General features: G+C 44.6%; 1 protein-coding gene across 2 annotated transcripts in view; it reads right to left on the bottom strand.

Annotated features, from left to right (window-relative positions):
* Nucleotides 1-8,046, bottom strand: part of Dst (dystonin) — a 398,187-nt gene that overhangs the window by 384,073 nt on the left and 6,068 nt on the right. The window lies entirely within an intron of this gene.

Below are 8,046 nucleotides of genomic sequence, written 5' to 3'. Positions count from 1 at the left end.
ACTTTGTAGACCAGGCTGGCCTCGAACTCAGAAATCTGCCTGCCTCTGCCTCCCGAGTGCTGGGATTAAAGGCGTGCGCCACCACGCCCGGCTTGTGTCAGTACTTAACAGGGAAACTGATCCCCAATTTTCTTTTGTGTTGTGACTTTATTCGGTTTTGGTGTCATTGTAACATGGCTTCATAAACAGATGGGTGGCACTCCTTCCCTTTCTACTCTCTGGAATCCTTTGAGAAGCACTAGTAATATTCTTCATTAGAAGTCTGATAATTTACCATAAACTTATCTGGGCCATAAACAATCAGGACTGTTTGTCTATGTATCTACCTATCTATCATCTCTCTATCTACCTGCCTACCTACTTAATATCTACCTAGCTACCTACCTACTTATTATCGATCTATAGATCTATCTATCCACCTCGTTACCTATCTCTCTCTACCTACCTACTTATCTACTCATCTATCTACCTAACATCTACCTAGCTAGCTACCTACTTATTATCAATATATATACCTATTTATCCACTTATCCACCTATTTACCTATCTATCTACCTACCTACCCATCTACCCCTCTATCATCTATCTAATCTTTCAACCTACCTACATATTATCAACTTATCTACCTATCTATTTTTTCTGTGCAGTCTAAATGTTATGAGGTGGGATGGAGGCATCATTTTTGGCCATTGTGCCCCGCTTCCTCTTAGTGTAGATTTGCATGCCCACCCTCGTCTTGATGAACTTGACCACAGGATTGCCCTTGAACACCTTGAACAACTCCCTGGTGCACCAGTGGTAGGTCGTGTCCATCAGGAACTTGGTGTGTGGCGTGAGACGCCTGCAGGGCTGCCTGTGCCTTAGGGTGCTGACCTTGTTAGCTCGTGGCCCTTGTTTGGGGGATAGCACAGGACCATGGCTGCTGCTCTCCAATGGCAGCCTCAACAGGAAGCAGTCAGGACATTTTAAATTACTGTGTTAATCTGACTGCTTGTTACACATCTTTAAAAATTGTTTCTCTCGTCTTGGTTAAATTTGGTAGGTCACATGCATCTAGAAATGCATTCATTTCTTTAAATCGTGAAACTTATTGAAGTAGATTTTTTAACATATCACCTAATGAGTCTTATAACTTCATTAGTATCTGTGGCAACGACTCCCTTTCCATAATTGTTCTTTTTATTAATTTAGCTCTTCCCTTTGGTCCTATTTCTGCTGCTGTGGTGAAATACCCTGCCTAAAAGCACCTTGAGAGAAGAGATTTATTTTACCTCACAGTTCCATGGTGCATGCAGTCCATCCCAGCAGGAACATCAACTCACTCGTACTCAGGTTAATGTTTGCTTCCTCTATAGTTCAGGACCTCCTGTTTACAGGATGGCAGTGCTCACCGTGGACTGGGTCTTTGCACATCAATCAACTCAACCAAGATGATGCCCATAGACAGGGCATAGACAGGGTAAGAAATCCTTCATTAAGATGCTCTTCTCAGGTGATTCAAGGTTATGCTCAGCTGATAACCAAAACTAATCAACTAAGGGTTTGATCTTGTCTTCTTTTCAACCAACTCTTTTTGGACAGTTTGTTATAGTAATTTATTTCCATTTCATTAACGTCTACCCTGATTTTCCTGATTTTTGTCTGCTGACAGGGTTGAGGCTTGTTCCTCTTCTCCCCCACAGGGACCTAAGTTATTTATTTGGCATCTCTCTTATTTCTTGATGTGCACACTTAAAGCTATAAAATTTCTTCTTAGGACTGCCTTTCTTTTATCCCATAGGTCTGGGTACATTGTCTTGTGATTTTCTTTTTTATTTATTTATTTATTTTTATTTTCCTCATTTACATTTCCAATGCTATCCCAAAAGTCCCCCATACCCTTCCCCCCACCCCTCTACCCACCCACTCCCACTTTTTGGCCCTGGCGTTTCCCTGTACTGGGGCATATAAAGTTTGCAAGTCCAATGGGCCTCTCTTTCCAGTGATGGCCAACTAGGCCATCTTTTGATACATATGCAGTTAGAGTCAAGAGCTCCGGGGTACTGGTTAGTTCATAATGTTTCACCTATAGTGCTGCAGATCCCTTTAGCTCCTTGGGTATTTTCTCTAGCTCCTCCATTGGGGGCCCTGTAATCTGTCCAATAGCTGACTGTGAGCATCCACTTATGTGTTTGCTAGGCCCCGGCGTAGTCTCACTAGAGACAGCTACATCAGGGTCCTTTCAGCAAAATCTTGCTGGTGTATGCAATGGTGTCAGCGTTGTAATTTTCAATTCATTGTAAATAAAAATGTATTCTCTTCTTGGATTCCTCTAGGACCCACTCATTTTTTCATAGTGATGTGTTTAATCTCCTGTGCTTGTGTTCTCTCAAGGGTTTCTCTTGCTGTTAATTTGTTTTCTTATTCCACTGTGATCAGATAGGATACAGATTATTTTAGAGCCAGGCATAGTAGCTCACGTCTTTATTCCCAGCACTTGGGAGACAGAGACAAGTAGATCTTTGTGAGTTTGAGCCCAGCCTGGTCTACACAGCGAGTTCCAGAACAGCTAGAGCCCCACAATGTTGTAGCTGTGTGCTTGGCGACTTTGTCCTGACAGGCGGTCAGGGGGGGCGGGGGGGTGTTATTTTACCTTCCTTACAGCTGATGAGACTTTATGTTCTTCTATGTCACCTCTCTGGGGTAAAGCTTCATAGCTGCTGAGAATTTGTATTCTCATTGTTTGAGTATAAAGTTCTGTAGATGTCTGTTAGGTCCATTTAATCAAAAAATGTCATTTAATTCAGATATTTCTTTACTGTCTCTTAGTTATGATGGCTTGTCAATCAGTAATCGTAGGTTACTGAATGTGCCCTCTAGCATTATGTTGGGGGTTAACGTGTTGGTCTATATTTGATTTTCTAAATGCATCTTGCATCTGGGTTGGAATTTCTTTCTCTAACATTGGGAACTTTGAAATTATTTTCTATGCCTTTAGAACTATATTCTTCTAATCTCTCTATGCCATTGCCTATAGAGGTCATCCTTCCATGGTGGTGTTTATGTCTTGGAATTAACACCTGTCCATTCTTACAATTCTGTCTTTGCCCTTGATGGATCTTTCCAATTATTCCCTTTGTCAAACACAGATGTTCCATTTGATTTATTGTTAACTAAGGTCATCATTTGTCTCTTATCCTTCAAGAAAAATAAAAGGATATAGAATATTTGGAAAATTACAAAATATGCAAGAACTATGAACTTAAAATGACTTACAGAAAACCTCAAATGCTCATTCATTCGCACTTAGTGACCTTCACTATGTCCTGAACACTGAGATGTGAGGTAGAGGTCAGACTGCCTTCAAGATCCTTGGGGTATTATTAGGACAACAGAAAGCTCCAGCAAGAAGCTCACCAATTTTTCTGAGAAGGGAAACAAGAAAGTTTGAGCTGGGTTTTGAGCAGTTATGAACTGGGCTTGAAGAGGTCATCGGTTGGCTGGATGATTTTGTTTTTGTAGGAGTCACAGAACAGAGGAAGTAGGAAGGTTTCCCTCAACTGAAGCACCGTGGGCACTAACTATGATCTTAAAAGGACACTGCAGGAAGTGGAGACGGTGGGAGACTAGACCTTGAAGAAAATGGGTTTGAGACAGGGGAGAGTGGTTGGTGGTTTACCCAACACTCTCTTGGCAGGCTCACCTGCAGATGCTACCACCAAGGAATCGAATTTCACATGTACGCATCTTCTGTAGCTAGAGGTGGCCTTGTGAGTCTCGCCAGTGGAAAAGCCAGCTGCAAGCTAACTGAAGAGTATCAAGCAAATACCTCTTTCCAGATGTGCACTGTTGGTTGGCTCTGTCCCTTCCCTTCTCCCTTCCACCCTTTCTTGCACATCTGGAACTCCATTACCACAGTGCAACTCTTGAGTGCCTTAGTTAGGGTTTTACTGATGTGAGCAGACACCACAACCAAGGCAACTCTTATTAGGACAACATTTAATTGGGGATGGCTTACAGGTTCAGAGATTCAGTCCATTATCATCACAGTGGGAACATGGCAGCATCCAAGCAGGCATTGTGTAGGCAGAGCTGAGAGTTCTACATCTTCAGTGGAAGGTTGCTAGTGGAAGACTGGCTTCAAGGCAGCTAGGATGAGGGTCTTAAAGCCCACTCCCACAGTGACACATCAACTCTAACAAAGCTACACCTCCAAATAGTGCCACTCCCTGGGCCAAGCATATTCTAACCATGACACTGAGGGATGGCAAATTTGTCCCCAAAACCAGCAAAGGCAAAGCAGACCTGAAGTGAGCCCACAGCCACCTTTAATCTCCTCGCTAAGAATATGAACACACTCATTAACACTCTGTTTTGTGTGGGCTTTTAATTATTAGACTATAATTGTCTCCAGGACTGATGAAGGGTCTTAAGACTTTTTTTTTTGGTAGAATGAATCTTATTCCGTTAGTGTAAATAGATTGCAGAGGGGATGCAAAGGCTGTGTCAGAGGCTTACGACGTGGCTCCAGCCAAAGAGTCAGCAACGGAGAGAGTAAGAAAGGCAGAGTCCAGACTTTAAATAGATAAGAGAGAGTAGATGGGATGAGGGGCAAGCGGAGCCACAGTGGGAAGGTAAGCACAGACACAATGAGGAGCTGAGACGTTTAGTTTCTTACACAGTTAATTCCAAAAAGCTATGGGGACATGCACACAAAAACAAGCAAAAAGATAGCTGACTCTCAGTCTGGAGGCCAGAAATGAGTGGATGAGCTACTGATGTCCAAGTGGCCGTCACATGAAGATTAAGTCATGCAGTACCTATGGAGAACATCCGCAAAGGAAATCTGAAGGGAAAAGAAGTGAGGCCCAGCAAATCTAAGACAGAAGGAGACTGACGGCTTCCTAAGGCTCAGAGGAAGAAGAGAGCAAAGGGAACAGTAAGGGGACAGACAGACAGCCAATGGGCATAATGAACATTCAAAGTCTAATTGTGCATGTCTGCTCAATCATGAATTCACTGAAAACAACCACACTTTGAATAGCAAGACACAGCCGGGCAGTGGTGGTGCGCACCTTTAATCCCAGCACTTGGGAGGCAGAGGCAGGCAGATTTCTGGGTTTGAGGCCAGCCTGGTCTACAAAGTGAATTCCAGGACAGCCGGGCTACACAGAGAAACCCTGTCACAAAAAAACAAAAAAAAAAAAAAAAATTTGAATAGCAAGACACGTAAGTAGGAAGAGGACCAGTGCCCAGAAAGTGGGAATGGGGATGAGAAAAAATTGGGATGGAATCATTAAAGGGATTGTCCAAAAACCAAGAAAGAAGTTGAAGAAGGAATGAGTCAAATACTGGACCCAGCAGTCAAACCAAAACTGAAACTTCTGATTTAGTGGTTTGGCAATTCCTGTTGAGCTTCAGTGTATGTGTGTGTGCCGTTAATGGTGGTTTGAATGAGACTCCCCCAGACTCATGTGTTTGCAGGCTTAGTTCCCAGTTAGCGAACTGTTTAGGAAGGATTAGGAGACCTGGCCTTGTCAGAGGAGGTGTGTCACTGGGGGTGGGCTGAAGGCCACAGAAGACGCACACCATTCCCTGGGCACACTTTCTGCCTCCTCCTGCTTGTCGGAGACTCAGGTGTCAGCTCTCAGCTACTGCTCCAGCACCATGCCTGCCTGTTGCCGTGGTCCCCACCATGATGGCCACGGACTAACCCTCTGAACTGTAAGCAAGCCCCCAGTTAAACATCTGGGTCATGGTGCCACCTTGCAGCAACAGAACAGTGACCCTGACACTTCCTATAGTGAAAGAACAGCAGTGACCATGGATGTGCAAGTGTCTCCATGGCGGGATGGGAGTCCCTCTGGGTGTTTGCCCAGGAGTGGCAGAGCTCTGACATTCCACTGCAGCTGGCTGTTCTAATTGTTTGAGAAGTCTCCACACCGATTGATCTCTCTAGTGTTTGCATTTACATGCCTGCCAACAGTGAGGAAGACTCTTCCCTCACATCCTCCCCAGCATCTTCCCTCACATCCTCCCCAGCATCTTCCCTCACATCCTCCCCAGCATCTCTTATTGTTTGGTTTTCTTGACCTTGGGCATCCTACCTGGGGTAAGATGAAATATCAATGTGGTTTTCGTTCACATGGTGGCTAGAGATGCCGACTACTTTGTAAAGGATCACTGGCCGTTTGGATCTCTTCTTTTGCACACTGTCAAGATCCCTGGCACATTGGTTGGGTGGCAGTGTTGGGGTCTGAGGAGTGTTTGAGTTTGTCAGTTCTTGATATGGTCTAGACATATTAATTCCTTGTCTGAAGTGTAGCTGACAAAGACCATAAGAGAAATTTCCAGGAAGATACTGAAAAGCTAAAGCACAAATTTCAGGTATTTAAAACGGTAGTACAAGGGGCACAGGGGAGGGCAGTGGAAGAAGGACATATTAGAACCAAGTATGACAATAAAGGTAAGTGAAAACGTACAATGAAAGCCACTTTTATGCTAACTTTTAAAAAATGAAAGAAAAGAACTTTAACGTATTCCATAGCCAATAAAAATGTTCTAGCATATGATAAATACCTGCTATTTCATACATTCTGCACTAGAATCTGTAATGACACACCAAACACAAGAGGAATATAAGCTCAGTACTCAAGCACTGAGGTCCTAGGTTCGAACTCCAGAACCACCACCATCACCACCATCACCACCAACACCAACACCACCATGACATCACCACCACCATCACCACCCTACCCACCCACACTGACACACACACACACATTCACAAATACACACACTCTCACACAGAAACACACACTCTCTCTGTCTGACACAGAGACAGACACATATTCTCATTCATTCTCATATTCTCTCTCTCTCTCTCTCTCTCTCTCTCTCTCTCTCTCTCTCTCTCATAACCTTTAAACAGATGGTGTCTACAGGTAGGACATAACCCAATGATACCCGACCCTTGGACCACAAGCCACGATGCCCTTCCAACTCTCAGCTTCCTGGTAAGCAGAAAGGCCCAAGCCCATATGTCTGTTCAGATGCTCTGCCACACAAGCCACGTCTTTTCATTCTCCCTGGAGATGAAACAAGAGCAACCAAGCTGCTTTGTTACAGGTGCTCGGAAAGAAATTTAAAAGTGATTTTTGTGTCCCTCAGCAGCTCATGGCAGGCCCCCTCCTAAGTCCAAATCAAACAGCCTTAGCAAAGCTGTAAGGTAGTATACAAAACTCAGCCTCATGGCAGTTGGCATTCACCCACTCACAGTCCCAGTTCCATAGTCCTTTGGGAAACTTCACAAGCCCTTTACTCTCTAGTCAGACACTGAGCAGTGCCTGCTCTCGCTCCTGATTCAGCTACTGTCTAACTTCTGTACCTCACCATCAATATCACCCCTCAGAGGACACCCACAGTCACCCCACAGCCTGCCACTTCAACGAAACTAGTCTGACCATTCTTTTTTTATTTGTTGTACCTCCCCCACCCTCCGAGTGCCCACCACCTGACCCAATCAAGAAGGCAGGATGTTCCACATAACACCTTGGCAGGGTGGTACCGTGCATCCTGTAGAAACACTGCCTGCAATGGGAGCATGCTGCCAGTGAGGAGCTGTGAGCCTGCGAGGTGGTACAGTGAGCCAGTGCAGAACTTGTAAATTCTGTACAGAGCTGTGAACTTCCATACACAGAGCCCTTGCAGTACACCAGCACTCACTGTTAGACTGGCTCTGTCTACACCCCCAAGCCCCACCCCCCAAAACCATAGGCTTATATTTTAGTCTAAATGTTGGACAAATTAGAACTTGGAATACGCTTTTGCGTAAACACGTGATAAAGAGGGCATTACCTGATCTATTCTTTTGGAGGTGTTTCTGTTTTGTTCCCAGCAATTGCTTTGTTAAGACAGAGTAAATGAGCTGGGCAGTGGTGGCGCATGCCTTTAATCCCAGCACTTGGGAGGCAGAGGCAGGAGGATTTCTGAGTTCGAGGCCAGCTCGGTCTACAGAGTGAGCTCTAGGTCAGCCAGGGCTATACAGAGAAACCCTGTCTCGAAAAA

The sequence above is a fragment of the Mus caroli genome, chromosome 1 (genome assembly GCF_900094665.2).
Source record: "Mus caroli chromosome 1, CAROLI_EIJ_v1.1, whole genome shotgun sequence".
Lineage (NCBI taxonomy): Eukaryota > Metazoa > Chordata > Mammalia > Rodentia > Muridae > Mus > Mus caroli.
This window is presented reverse-complemented; position numbering and strand designations above follow the sequence as displayed.